Genomic DNA, 15,061 nt, shown 5'->3' with positions numbered 1-15,061 from the left:
CTTTCAATTGTTGCCTGGGAGTGACAAATGGGACTTCTCTGCTCTGGAGGCTGATGAAAATACAAGGCTTGAGAAACGCTCGGTGGTGGCTGTGTGAGGGGAGGAATTGTCCATCAGCGAGCAGGGCAAGGAACCATCCGAGGCTTCTGCAGAGCTGCAGGGTGGCACTGGCCCTGCAGGAGAGTCTGCAGCACTTTGCACCTCCCCAGCCTGGGGCTCTGCCGGGGCTGGGGACACCAGGAGCAGCTCCCTGCGCTGGCCCCGGCACAGAGCTGGCACAGCCTTGGCTCTGCACTGCTCTGGAATTGGGGTTGGGGGCCCCAGGCTGGCCCTGGGCACTGCTGGGGCAGGGAGAGCACCACAGCGCTTCTTGGGGGGGTGAGGGGCTGTGGTGGGTTTGGGAAGGCTGCTGGACACACGGACACGGGCACTGCTGGTTCCAGGGATGCTCTGGGAAGGTTTGGGAAGGCTGCTGGACACACGGACACGGGCACTGCTGGTTCCAGGGATGCTCTGGGAAGGTTTGGGAAGGCTGCTGGACACACGGACACGGGCACTGCTGGTTCCAGGGGCTGTGGTGGGTTTGGGAAGGCTGCTGGGCACACGGACACGGGCACTGCTGGTTCCAGGGATGCTCTGGGGGTTTGGGAAGGCTGCTGGACACACGGACACGGGCACTGCTGGTTCCAGTGATGCTCTGGGGGTTTGGGAAGGCTGCTGGACACACGGACACGGGCACTGCTGGTTCCAGGGGCACTGAGGGGTTTGGGAAGGCTGCTGGACACACGGACACGGGCACTGCTGGTTCCAGGGGTGCTGGGAGCCAGCCCAGGCAGGAGCTGCTGCCCTGGCACAGGGTGCTGGGGGTGCAGGGGTGTCACCGCCGCCCTGCTCTGTATGCAGGGGAGCTCCTGGGCACTGCACAGCTGCAGCACCAGTGCAGTCACTGCCTGCCCTGGGCACAGAAATGCAATTCCCACGTGCTCTGTAGGGGACTTGTTGTCAGAGGAGTCACGATGTGGTTTCAGACTGGTCTGGGGCTGCTGCTGGAGGAGGGAAATGGTTCAGGTTCCCCCCAGGGCGGAGGATTTCCCTGCCTGTTCTCCTGCCCACAGCCCTGGGAGCACAGGCAGCACCGTGTGGTCCTGGGGACAGGCAGGTGACTCTGGGGACAGCCCAGCGGCCCTGGGGACAGTCAGCTCTTTGAAGGCTGTGGGTGTGAGCTGTGAGGTGCTGTGTAGCTCATCAGCCCCCAGTGTGTGCTGTGGAATAATTATTTGCTGGATTAAAGTGTCATTTTTGTTTTAAATCTGGCCAGTTTCAAACGGAGAAAATACTCCGTGTTTAACCTCACTTGAGGGATTTTCTGTTCCGTGGAGGCTGCTAAGAAATGAGAATTTGCACTCAGAATTGAAAGACTTTGACAGCTCTTCAGTGCATCTATGTTGATGCTGGAATGGCTGACTGGAAAACTAAACACCACAAATTCCTTCGAATGCTGATGTGCTTATTTTAAGTGTTGCACAGAGGAGCATCTTGGCCCTGGGCACTGCCAGGGCTCCAGGGGCAGCCCCAGCTGCTCTGGGCACCCTGTGCCCGGTTCCCCACCCTGCCAGGGAACAATTCCTGCCCCACACCCCCTCTGGCACTGGGAGCCATTCCCTGGCTCCTGTCCCTCCATCCTTGTCCCCAGCCCCTCGGCAGCTCTCCTGGCAGGGCTCGGAGCTCTCCCTGGAGCTTCTCCTCCCCAGGGGAGCACCCCCAGCTCTCCCAGAGGGGCTCAGAGAGAACATTCCCTCCCGTCTGAACATTTGGGGATCGTGTTACTTTCTTCTTTACGTCTAAAAATAATTGCTTTGGATGGAACATTGATATAATTGCCGGCTCCCATATTAATTATCTGCAGACTGTCTCACACCTTTCAGAACTTACACAATACAAGACTTGCAATGTGCAGGGAAGTGTCAGACTGTTTCCTTTCTTAAAAATTGACATTCTGAGGGCACTTAAACCCTCACCTTCGAGTTGGATGTGTGAATAAAAACCACACTCATGGCTAGAAGTGCCTGGGATATTAAAAGCGGGGTAGTAGGTGGATGTCTGTGAGCACAAATAGGGATTAATTAGTGTGTAAGTATTCGTAGTTCATCCCGTATTTTCTGTCTTCTTTTGTGATCTTTTTTCCCTGGGAAGTCTGGGTGAGGAGCGAGCAGGGACAGTCACACCTCCCGGACCAGTCCCTCGCACTTCTCTGCTTAACAAACCCTCTGTGTCTCTGAGTTCTCCCTTTGGCTGATGGATCACTCCTCACATCCTCTCAGGGATGAGAGATGTATCCTCACATCCTCTCAGGGATGAGAGATGTATCCTCACATCCTCTCAGGGAGGATGGCACATTTAGAAATGGGAATAGCAGGGAAAAGCCGCGCCTTTTGGCTCTCTGATGTCCCAGGGGTTTATAAAGTGTCCCTTTGTCCCAGGCAGGGCCAATGTCAGGGCTCAGCTCCTGAGGGGCTCTCAGAGCTCTCCCTCATCCTCCTCCCTGCTGGGGCCGTGCCTCAGGACAGGAGCAGCAGGATCAGGACATCAGAGTCCACGTGCTCAGCTCCATTGCCCTGGAATCACGGGAATCAGTCTTTGGGGACAGCAGAGCTCCCAGCAGCAGCAGGGCCTCGAAGGACCCTTTTTGTTCCTAAGTCTATTGAAAATTTGGCAAGTGAGGTCCAGAAGAACATTTTAATAATGGTGGGGTAAAAAGGCCAGGAGAACAAACGCCAAGCTGTATTGCAGCAGAAGGAATTTCTCAAATACACGAATCCAGGCAGGTTTTGGTGGGCACGACTGCAAGTGTGGAGAAAACTGCTCAGATTGTATAAGAACAGCAAAAAATGTCTGTTCCTGCCTCGTTGTGTGTCTTCGGTGAGGCTGTCCAAGCCTTGGTGTGTTCTGTCACCTCGTGGGGACCAAACCACACAAATGGCAGCAGCTCTGGGCAATGAGGGTGCTGCTGGAGTGGGAGCACGCAGAGGAGGAGGCAGAGCCCTGACACTGGCAGGAGTCCCACGGGACATGAGGGACCTGTTGGTGTGTTTATAGTGCAAACAGAGAAGTGATTGGTGCAGCACCGGGGTGGGTTTGGCCCCGGAGCTCAGGAAGCAGCAGATCAGAAATGGCCCATCAGAAACTGAGATTTGTGGGTGCTCCTCTCCCACAGGCACTGCTGCCACACCAGCACCTCTGGAGAACATCTCAGGGGGTTGTTTCTCTTTCCTGGCTGCAGGGAAGCAAAGGTGAGGTGTCCCAGTGGGATTGAACAGAGGAGAGCATTGCTTTGGCCCTGAAAAGAGGGGTTCAGCTTTGGGCCCGGTTTGACCTGGACTCTGACAGCAGGGAACAAGTCAGGGGGGTTTTTTAGCCATAGAGAAAAATGAAAAATGCAGGAGGGGAGCTGGGTTAAACCCACACAGAGCCCTGGAACTCTCCATGTGGCAGGTGAGAGGGCAGGGGCAGCCCGTGCTGGGGTGGGAGCCTGGGCTGTCTCCCCTCAGCAGCCTGAGCTGTGCCTCTCGGCTGGCAGCAGTCACACTGCGTCCACTGAGGTGCCTCTTCTCGCTGCTCAGGGGAAAAAGAAATAGAAAAGATAAAGTTGCCATAGCTACACCACTTGTCATGATGCTTATCATGTCCCTGGGATAAAGAGCCCTGCATTAAATCTGGGCTTTTATTAATATCAGCTGTTAAACATTTCCAGGGTATTTGAAATCAAGACTTCTGCTAAAAAATTAAATGTTGATTGCAGCAAAATTGGTCTGTTTAATAGCACAGCCCAGAGTGTCATTTTGTCAGACACTGTGTAACAGAGTTGTACACCAGGAATACATTTTCCACTGAATTGAGTCTCGCTGCACCTCATGAACATTCCTGATTCTCCCGTTAAGATGTTTGTTACTCGCAGCGCTTTGCCAAGGAGCTGGAGCAGGCCAGCTGGCAGCAGGGACAGTTCCTGGGCTGAGAAAGGAAATCTCGCTGCTGAGATCCCTGTATAACCGTGGCAAGGCTGGGAGGGCTGGGGCTGCTGGAGACAAGCCTCAGGGTGAGCACACTGCGGCCTCCTGGTGCCCGAAGGGGCTGCCACAGGGAGGGTGGAGAGAGGATATTCCCTGGGGCTGGACGGGCAGGACAAGGGAACGGCTGCCCACTGCAAGAGGGCAGGGATGGATGGGATTTTGGCATGAATTGTTCCCTGTGAGGAGGATGGAGCCCCCCAGCCCCTGCCAGGATGGCAGGAGAAGGAAAGGCTGGGGAGATGTGCTGAGCAGGCAATGCCACGGAGCCCTGCTTGTGCCCAGAGCTTGGGGACAAGGCACTGGGGACATCCTGGAACCAGTTCAGCAACACAGTCAGGAGGCAGAGGTGAATCGTTCTCCTGCAGCTCTGACTGCACGCCTCCTTGGGGATGTTTTAGCCATCACTCAGGTCATAATTTTAATTATGTTTCATGCAAACTGTTTTCACACTTGGCTCTAACAGCTCTCTGCAGAGCCTGGCTTTCCAGGTAAGATAACCAAAGTGCTGTTAATGACTTTGTTTTAAGCAGGTGAAAATAATTTGCTTCCATTTGTTATCTTTCCAGTCCGCAGCATTCACACCGCAGCAGTAGGAATGGACTTGGAATTAGCAGGTTTTCTGTACCACTGGCTCCAATTAAGGAATATGAGTTGGGTTTGTTTCTTCCCCGCCATAATCTCATAAACACTTGCAAACACATTTCCTGGGATGCTGTGCACCTTTCCAGGGATGGATTGGTGTGAGGGTTGTGCAGTGGCTCCTTTGTCCCCTGGGACCTGGTTCCATCCCCACTCCTCCTCCACTGGGAGCAGGATCTGTGTCCCCCAGTGTCACTGCACACACACAGAGCCTGTGCCCCACTGCAGGATCTGTGTCCCCCAGTGTCACTGCACACACACACACAGCCCTGTCTGTGCCCCCCTGCAGGATCTGTGTCCCCCAGTGTCACTGCACACACACACACAGCCCTGTCTGTGCCCCCCTGCAGGATCTGTGTCCCCCAGTGTCACTGCACACACACACAGAGCCCTGCCCGTGCCCCGCTGCCATCCTTCACTGCCTGAGGTGTTGATCAGCCTTCCTGCTGTGCATCCCCTGATCCTGATGGATGGGGCAGATGCTCTCAGGCTTCACCTGATGCAGGAGTTTTTATCTGCAGAGCAGACAAGGAGGAGATGGGGGGAGATGCAGCCAGACAGGAGATAGGGAGAGGATGCAGCCCAGCGTGCTTGAGATGGATGTTCTTCAGCAGCGCCGGACTTTGTTGATTTTAGCTTTTATTTGGAAGGGTACAACTAATCCTTCTCTATCACAGTCCTATTTCCTGACTCAGAATCTCAATCCCATCGTTCTCTTTCTGGCAAACCCCTGATGATTTTTGAGGCCATGACGGGCTGGCTCTGCTCTGTGACTCACAGTCACGTTTATTGTGGTGGCCCAGATGGGGAGGTTCATCTCCGGACCCATCTCCGAGGTCCCACCCTGAAAACTCCTCCAAGCCGAGCAATGGAGCTGCTTCCCAGCCCAGCCCTGGCAGTGGAGCAGTGTGTGTCCCTGCACACCATCTCCTGTCCCCCAGCGCTGGCAGTGGAGCAGTGTGTGTCCCTGCACACCATCTCCTGTCCCCCAGCCCTGGGCAGTGGAGCAGTGTGTGTCCCTGCAGTCACACACACCATCTCAGCCCTTCTCACGGGAGCTCAGTGGGCTGACAAAGCTCTGGGCAGCTCCAGGCACAGACCATGGGGAGCTGTGCTGGTGTACACTGAGCTGCCACCGGCCTGGGAGTCACCCCTGGCCAGGGACAAACTGAGCTCACTGCCCAGAGCTGGGAAAGCGCCACCAACCCAAGAGGGAAATTGTCACAGAGGCATCGTAAGAAGTCATTAACTTGCTGTTCTGTACTTTATTGTAAATGTTGGGGGCTGGCAGTGCTGACATCCCCAGGTGCTGCTTTGCCCTTGGCTCGAGCAGGAGCTCAGCGGGATCTCAGTGGGCTGCAATCCCTCTCCAGGCTGGAGAGCTGAGCAGACACCACTGCACTCTCCGGAAAATAAGCAGTGCATGTTTTGTGCTATGCTCCCCAGGATTTTTTCTGACTTCTCTTTGTAGACAGCCGCAATTTGCTGTCCAGAGCAGTGTCAGGGGGGTGTGATGGTTACCCCATGCCATTAGGAAAAGCTTCCCAGCACAGCAGCTCTGTCTGTCCCCCCGTGCCAGAGCCCAAGGCCGTTATTTATCTGTACACAGACGAAGACCTGCCCAGCTTTCCAGCAGTCCGTCCCTTCTGCCTGCCCCTTTCCAAAGCGGTGCCCTGTGCACCACAATCACCTTTCCATCGTGCTGCGCCTCCGCGGGTGACGGGGATGAGGAGGTTTTCTGCGCTTCACTGGGGGAAAGCCTGCTTCCCTGGCACGAACGGGAATCGCTGTCCCGGGAGCAGGCGGAGCAGCCTGGCTCCGTGCTGCGGTGCAGCGTGTGTCTGATGGAGCCCTGGGCTGTCTGACCCGGGGCTCCTTCGCCCTGTGCGCAGACAGGTTCACCGGCGGCTGGCCTCACTCCGACACATTTGCAGGACAGCAAAGCAAACACTGCCTCCGGGTGCTCCAGCCCTCCCAGACTGTCTTAAGCTCTAAGAGGGTCAGATCACTGCCACTTTGACCTGAATTGATGCTATTATTATACCATTATCTTCTCCAAGAACTGCCTTTATTACTCTTCCTCTCGGATGCATCCCCAGCTCTCACAGAAAGAGCATTGTAACCAAACCTGAGGAATTAAAAACTCACTCCCCGATAGCTGCTGCTGCTGCTTGAAAGCTTTGCAAGCTAAAACAGACTTTTGAAAGAAAAAGCTGCTTCAAACCCCCAGGTGCCCTGGGGAGCTGGCGAGGTCGGACTCTTCCTTCCCATTAAATCCTTCCGGGGACTTCAAAGCATTGCTCATTAAAGGAAGCCGGGCTGGTGAATATCTGTAATTGTTCCTCATCGCGGCGCTGCTCCGTGCGGGGCTCTGGCAGTGCCCTGAGCTCGGGGCTCGCTCCAGGGGCGCTGTCACTCACTCTGCGCTCTGCAGCTGCCTGTGCCTCGGGGACAGGCCCGGGAAACTGCGTGTCCAAAAGGGACAATAGCACGGGGCCCTGAAGCTACGACAGAGAACGCGAGCGGTGTAGGGCGGGAGCCAAGTGAAGTGACAGACAGGAGAGGGCTCCTGCAGAAACCCACCTGCAGCATCCGCCCGGCGCTGCTCCGAGCGCGGCATCGGCGTGCACACGCACAAACCTCGTTATTCTAATGGGCTCAAGGAAGTCCCATTGTTCATTGCATTCCGAACGCCCCGAGGTGAGCCGGGCACATCCAGGGTGCACAGAGCAGGGTGCTCTGGCACATCCAGGGTGCTCTGACACATCCAGGGTGCTCAGAGCAGGGTGCTGAGGCACATCCAGGGTGCTCAGAGCAGGGTGCTCTGACACATCCAGGATGCTCTGGCTCATCCAGGGTGCTCAGAGCAGGGTGCTGAGGCACATCCAGGGTGCTCAGAGCAGGGTGCTCTGACACATCCAGGGTGCTCAGAGCAGGGTGCTGAGGCACATCCAGGGTGCTCTGACACATCCAGGGTGCTCTGGCACATCCAGGGTGTTTTGGCACATCCAGGGTGCTCTGGCACATCCAGGGTGTTTTGGCACATCCAGGGTGCTCTGGCACATTCAGGGTGCACAGAGCAGGGTGCTCTGGCTCTCTCCCCTGACAGTTCCAGCCTGCGTTGGGATTTTCAGTGGCTCCTAAGGACAATCACCCAGTTATTCTGCTGCAGAACCTAAAGGGCCGTGCCCATCAGAATCAGCATTTGTCACAGGACATGACTAAATGGCCTTGAGTTGCACGAGGGAAGGTTTAGGTTGGATCTTAGAGAGAATGTCTGTCCTGAAAGGGCTGCCCAGCCCTGGCACAGCTGCCCAGGGCAGGGGTGGAGTCCCCATCCCTAGAGGGATTTAGAAGCTGTGTGGATGTGGCACTTGGGGACACAGGGCAGTGGTGGCCTGGGCAGTGCTGGGAAGGGTTGACTCGATGATGTTGGAGAAGTTTCCCAACAATTCAGTGACTCTCTGACGGTGTCCCCTGAGCACTGTGTCACCTGAGCATGGTGTCCCCTGAGCACTGTGTCCCCTGAGCGTGTCCTGTGGCTGGCACATCCGGAGCCTGGCCAGCTCATCACCGGCTGCCAGCTGGCCCATTGTGGCCCAGAATCATCAGAAAGGAGCAAACGTGGAATGCTTTGAGCCCCTGGCCCTGCCTGGTGCTGTCTGGAGGAGCCTCCCACTCCCGGAATGCCGTCCTGCTCCCGGCTCTGCTGCTGCCCCAGGAGCCCCGGGGCGGTCTGACAGCTGGGGACAGAATTCCTAAGAGCAGGCTGCAAAGCAATCAGGGAGGAACACACTTTGTCCTAATGTTCCAGTTGTTATTTAATTTACTGATATGGTATTGTTAGAACAGGATGCTCCGTTGCTCCTCGGCATCAAAGCCACAGGTCCGGGCTGGAGGGACCCAGCAGCACAGGCAGTGACGTGGCTTTGCACAGTGCAGCCACTGAGAGACCTGAGCAGGTGCCAGAACACTGTGCTAGCACAACGACAGAGATGTCAAAACGTGAAAGAACAATCCATTTACATTTAGATACCAAATTTAAAATTATTTTCTCCAAGCTTCATTGCGTTCGTTGGGGTTTGGGCAGGCGTGTAGGATCATTTAGGCCTTTTGCTTTCATCTCGCTCTCATCTAAATTCCCAATTGAAAGGCAGCAGAGCATGGGGAGAGCTCTGTCTTTCTGGCAGAGATGGAGGAGAAGCCACGTAGCTCCATTTTGCTTTTAGATAGACTAGAAGTAGGATTTAATAATCAGCCTCTGCTCTGCCTGGCACGAATGATATGGGTTGCTAAGCCAGAATTAAGGAAATGAAAGAGAGGAGCTCAGAATTATCCGGCCCAGTGACTGCCGAGGGAATCAGAGCAGCAGTTCAGGCTCGGAGCCATCCCGGTGTCCAGCCCTGCTCCGAGCTGGGAATGCTCAGATGATGTTTCATATGTCTGATAGCTTGAGGTGCCTGGGGGCTGCAATAAAATTCATTTCTTGCACTGTAAATCTTTGCTCTTTAAGCATGGAAGAGGTTACAAATGTGCATAAAATTGAAGTGCGAGTGATTACATCTCGCCCTGAGTCAGTATTGACAGCTCTGCCTTCTCTGGGGTGCCGGGGGAGCTCCTTTCTTTGTGACCTGTGCCCAAGATAATGAAAACCAGCCAAGTGATGAAACTCATAAGTCCAAAGAGGATTTTCTTGCTCCTGTGTGTTTGTTTTTTGTGTGTTATTGGCAGAGAGATGCAGCTGTTCCCCACGCTGGGAGGGGACGGGGTAGGCTCTCACTGCACTGGCAGGGAATGAATTCCTGTGCCCCATGGAATACTCCTTGGTTTCCTCGAGCAGCTGTCGGGTTCTGGTGGTGTCTGTGTGTGCCGTGACATGGGTAACAGCGTGGTGACACCTCTGCCAGGACAGGAGAGGAACCTGCCTCTGGGTGCGGCAGGGGAACTTCGGGCTGGGCATTAGGAGGCATTGCTTCCCTGAAGGAGTGCTCAGGCTCCCCGTGGAGTGGTGGATGGAGTCTCCGGCCCTGGAGGTGTTCCAAAGGTGAGCCAAGGTGGCCCCAGTGCCAGGTTTGGTGGCCGTGGTGGTGTCACCTGCAGGTTGGACTTGCTGATCTCAGGGGCTTTGCCAGCCTCGGCTGCTGAGTGGGTCTGCGGCTCCCGGGCATGGGGAATGTCCCCAGGGGCACTGTCCCCATGGGCACTGTCCCCACGGGCAGTGTCCCCACGGGCAATGTCCCCATGGGCAGTGTCCCCACGGGCAGTGTCCCCACGGGCAGCGTCCCCACGGGCAGTGTCCCCACGGGGAATGTCCCTACGGGGAATGTCCCCACGGGCAATGTCCCCACGGTGCACACACTGCTCTGGCTCGCTGCGGGCCCCGCGGGCAGGCGGTGACACGGCTGTGTGTGTCAATGACCATGAATGACCATGAATGACCATGAATGACCATGAATGACCATTAATGACCATTAATGACCATGAATGACCATTAATGACCATGAATGCTGGTCAAAGGCTGGGCTGTGCGGAGGCCGGACCGTGCCCGGTACCGGCAGCCCTCACTGTCTCAGAGCGCTCCGTGTGCCGGCGGTACTGATACCGGTGCCGGTGCCGTGCCCAAGCCCGGAGCGCCGTGCGGGAAGATTGTCTTTTCTCTCTGAAAACAACACGCCTTTTATTGATCATCGCATCGGGATGACGGATGATGCTTTTGTCAGCTCCGTTATCCCGGCGGGGCAGGGCCGTGCCGAGGATTGTGTCACTGTGTCACTGTCCCAGGGCCCGTCCAGGCAGACAACCCTCAGCATTCCTTGGCTCCAGCCCTTTGGCTCCGCTGGTTCCTTGTCCTGGTGCAAATGGGAAAGGAGTTCTGGGGCTGAACTGGTGAGAAAACTCGCCAGCAAATGGCTGGCTCTGCTGAGAGCCCCGGTCACTCCCGGGGGCACTGGAGGGCTGCCACGGTCTGGACTGGCAGTGGGAGCACGAAATCTCTGTCACAGCAACGCTGCTGCTCCCTGAAATTGGAGCATGTAATGGCTAAAGCTGAAGTACATCACAAAATAATACGTGGAAATACTTTGCAACCTGTTCCACGGTGACATTTTTTTTTCCCAGGCTCATTTTACCCTTCTTCAGCGTTTAATAGCGTTCCCCAGTTTATTGGATATATGTAGTGTAGCCTTGAAGGATAATGAGTTTTATCCTGGCAGATGTTGGACACCTTCCTGTGCAAGAGAAGTTAATGGGAACTGAAGATGATCAGCACTTTGTGGGATCAGTCCTTGATTGAACAGACAGCGCTGGCTCCTGTCTGGGGCATGAGGGAAGAGCAGAATGAGGCTTTCTGATAACACTGCAAAGGGCTGCAGCCACACGTGTTCTGCTCCTACGTGTCCATCTTGGAAACACCCGGGGCTAGAATCCTTTCCTCGTCTTTGTCAGGGAAACAGGGAACCCCACGGGAAATATTGATCCGCACTCTGTGCCCAGAACAGTCTGAATTGCTGGGCAAGGGCAGAGCAAGTGTTCCTGCAAAACCAGCAGTGACGGCTGAGACGTGACACTGCTGGCTGGGGACACCCCCGCGGGGACACCCCAGCCTGGGTGGGAGCAGAGGGAGCTGTGTCTGGGCTCTGGGGGCTCGGGGGCGCTTGGGGAGCTGGCAGGGATGTAGGGGATGCTCAGGGGCTGGTAGGGATGCAGGGGATGCTGGGGACACACACAGAGCTCTGGGAGTCCAAAAGACTGTGGGATTTTGACTTCAGTGTTTTAGCAAACCGGGATAACTGTAAATCCAGACTCTTTTTCTGGTCTCGGTGGAGTTGAAGTTGGAGATCAGGAAAGGTTCATCCCCAGAGGGTGCTGGGCAGTGCCCGGGCTCCCCAGGGAATGGGCACTGCCAGAGCTCCAGGAGCCTTTGGGCAGCACTCCAGGGATGCCCAGGGTGGGATCTGGGGGGTCTGTGCAGGGACAGGATGATCCTGGTGGGTCCCTTCCCACTCAGGATATTCCGTGGTTCTGTGGCCTGGATCTGTCAGCGTTGCCAGAGTACTGCAGAACATTTTGCTTTGTGTTCAGCTGCAAATATTTGCAGTTTTTCTTGACTGGCGCGTGTAGTGGGGCTCATAAAATTCTGACTGGTTTGATTTCCTTCTGTTTGCAAACAGATTGGATTTGAAGGTCATAATTAGGAAAGCTGGTACCTTCATCCCCATATTGAAAAGTTCTCAGAAGTCATAAAACTTGAATAACAATCACTTTATCCATGAGAAAAGCCAAGTTTAGCCCAGGAGATTTAAGAAGTTGGAGGAAATGTCACTGTTTTTGTAAGAAAGAAATCTTAATAGGATCTGGTTGTGGTGCCTGAGCAGCGCAGTCAGCCAGACTGCGGGAGCCTGACAAAATCAATCTGGGCTGATTCTGTTTATAGCCAGCGCTGGGGCTGGGGCTGGGGCTGGGGCTGGCCTGGAGCCGCCAGCCCGGAGCCCTGTGGGTGGGAGCTGGGGACGGGAGCCACCGGCGTGTCCCCATTCCCGTGTCCCCATTCCTGTGTCTCCATTCCTGTGTCCCCATTCCTGTGTCCCCATTCCTGTGTCCCCATTCCCGGTGTGTCCCCATTCCCGGTGTATCCCCATTCCTGTGTCCCCATTCCCGTGTCCCCATTCCTGTGTCCCCATTCCCGGTGTATCCCCATTCCTGTGTCCCCATTCCCGTGTCCCCATTCCCATGGCCCCATTCCCACGGCCCCATTCCCATGTCCCCATTCCTGTCCCCCATTCCCAGTGTGTCCTCATTCCCATGTCCCCATTCCTGTGTCCCCATTTCCGTGTCCCCATTCCCAGTGTGTCCCCATTTCCGTGTCCCCATTCCCGTGCCCCCATTCCCATGTCCCCATTCCTGTCCCCCATTCCCAGTGTGTCCCCATTCCTGTATCCCCATTCCCATGTCCCCATTCCCAGTGTGTCCCCATTTCCGTGTCCCCATTCCCGGTGTGTCCTTATTCCCGTATCCCCATTCCCAGTGTGTCCCCATTCCCGTGCCCCCATTCCCATGTCCCCATTCCTGTCCCCCATTCCCAGTGTGTCCCCATTCCCGTGCCCCCATTCCCATGTCCCCATTCCTGTCCCCCATTCCCAGTGTGTCCCCATTCCCGTGTCCCCATTCCCGTGTCCCCAGCCCCCCGGGCTCTGACCCGTGTCCCTTGTCCCACAGGCCCGGCTGCCAAGAAGAAATACGTCAGCTACAACAACCTGGTGATCTGAGCCAGCCGCCGTGGGCCAGGGCCGGCCCAGCTCCAGCGCGGGGCTCCGGCCGGGGGAGGCCAGAGGAGGCCGCTCCCGGGATGTCCCCGGTGTCCCCGGGATGTCCCCGGTGTCCCCGGGATGTCCCCAGCGCTGCCGGCCCCGCACGGGCACAGCCGGGCCCGGACCCGCCTCGGCAGCGCCCGGCCGCTCGCCGCTCCAAGGGGCTAATTCTGTCTTTCTATGTACTTCCAGACTGCAAGTTTTTCAACTCTCTGTACAGTTTGTGAGGATTTTTTTGCATACGGCCATCCGTGTCATCCCCAGGTCGCTGTCTGGGGTTTTTTGGGAGGCACAGTTTGGTTGAGGCGCTGTGCTCTGGGCACCGACCGACACCCGAGGATCTGAGACCTGTGTACATGACTTGTATCATTACTCTTGTATCACTGCGATCCACATACCTTATTTTTTTTAACTAAACAAAGCAAACAAACAAAAAAAAAGAGAATTTAAAGACCAAAAACTGTGCTGGCGAAGTTTGTCCCCCCCCTTCACACCTCCGATGGGCTGCAGAGGGAGCAGGAAGGATTTTTGCTGAGTTTTAGTAGAGGTCTTGATCTTTGGAATGCATGCCAGTAATGTATTTTATGGTACATGTTAATAATTTATGTTTGATATTTGTATTTGTGTTCTATTTCGTTCTTTTCTTTAAGGTATATGACTATTTTGCAATAATTTCAATGATTCTTATGATATTTGGAGGAAAGAATATGGCTTTTACATGTCTTGAGGTTTTTCTTTGTTGATGCCCCACCATGATTGACCAGTGTGATAAGGACTTACAGAAGCATGTATGTTTTATACTGTTTGTAATAAGTAATTTCGTTAATCTTGCTGCTTATGTGCCAATTTAGTGAAACCAATCTTTGCCGCAACCTCCTCCCTCCCCTTCCATTCTCTCGATCCTGTGATATTATCCAAGAATGTATCAATAAAGGATTTTGGTTAACTTTTTTTTATTTACTCCAATAAATATATTTTTTCAGTTGTTCCCTCCCCCTTCCCCCTCGTGACTTAACATTTATTTCACGGCATTGTCAGACAGCCGAAAACCCGGCGCAGAGGGGCTTGTGCACAGGGAGCAGTCTGGAGGAGGTCCTGGGGGAGCTGAGTGCAGGGGGAGAAGTGTTTGAAAGGGGTTTGGAAAGGTCTGGAGCAGCCCCAAAACCCAGACTGGGGTTCCACAGCCCCAAAACCCAGACTGGGGTTCCACAGCCCCAAAAGCCAGACTGGGGTCCCACAGCCCCAAAAGCCAGGCTGGGGTCCCACAGCCCCAAAAGCCAGACTGGGGTCCCACAGCCCCAAAAGCCAGGCTGAGGTCCCACAGCCCCAAAAGCCAGGCTGGGGTCCCACAGCCCCAAAAGCCAGGCTGGGGTCCCACGGTGCCAAAAGCCAGACTGGGTCCCACAGCCCCAAAAGCCAGGCTGGGGTCCCACAGTGCCAACCAGCCCCAAAAGCCAGGCTGGGGTCCCACAGCCCCAAAAGCCAGGCTGGGGTCCCACAGCCCCAAAAGCCAGGCTGGGTCCCACAGCCCCAAAAGCCAGACTGGGGTCCCACAGTGCCAACCAGTCCCAAAAGCCAGGCTGGGGTCCCACAGCCCCAAAAGCCAGGCTGGGGTCCCACAGCCCCAAAAGCCAGGCTGGGGTCCCACAGCCCCAAAAGCCAGGCTGGGGTTCCACAGTTCCAACCACCCCAAAAGCCAGACTGGGTCCCACAGCCCCAAAAGCCGGACTGGGGTCCCACAGCCCCAAAAGCCAGACTGAGGTCCCACAGTTCCAACCACCCCAAAAGCCAGGCTGGGTCCCACAGCCCCAAAAGCCAGGCTGGGGTCCCACAGCCCCAAAAGCCAGGCTGGGTCCCACGGCGCCAACCTCCCGTCTGTGTGATCACTGCAAAGCTGCTGCCAGCGCTCCTGACGCCTTTGAAGGACGTTGCCTTCCAACAGCACGCCAGAAGGCGATGACGGGAGCGATTAACCGCGGTCCGCCCGCCAGGCTCGGGCTGGGTGAGCCGGGCACGGAAAGGGGAGAGCGGAGGCAGCAGGAGAGAGGA

The sequence above is a fragment of the Sylvia atricapilla genome, chromosome 11 (assembly GCF_009819655.1).
Source record: "Sylvia atricapilla isolate bSylAtr1 chromosome 11, bSylAtr1.pri, whole genome shotgun sequence".
Classification (NCBI taxonomy): domain Eukaryota; kingdom Metazoa; phylum Chordata; class Aves; order Passeriformes; family Sylviidae; genus Sylvia; species Sylvia atricapilla.
Note: the sequence above shows the minus strand (reverse complement) of the source record.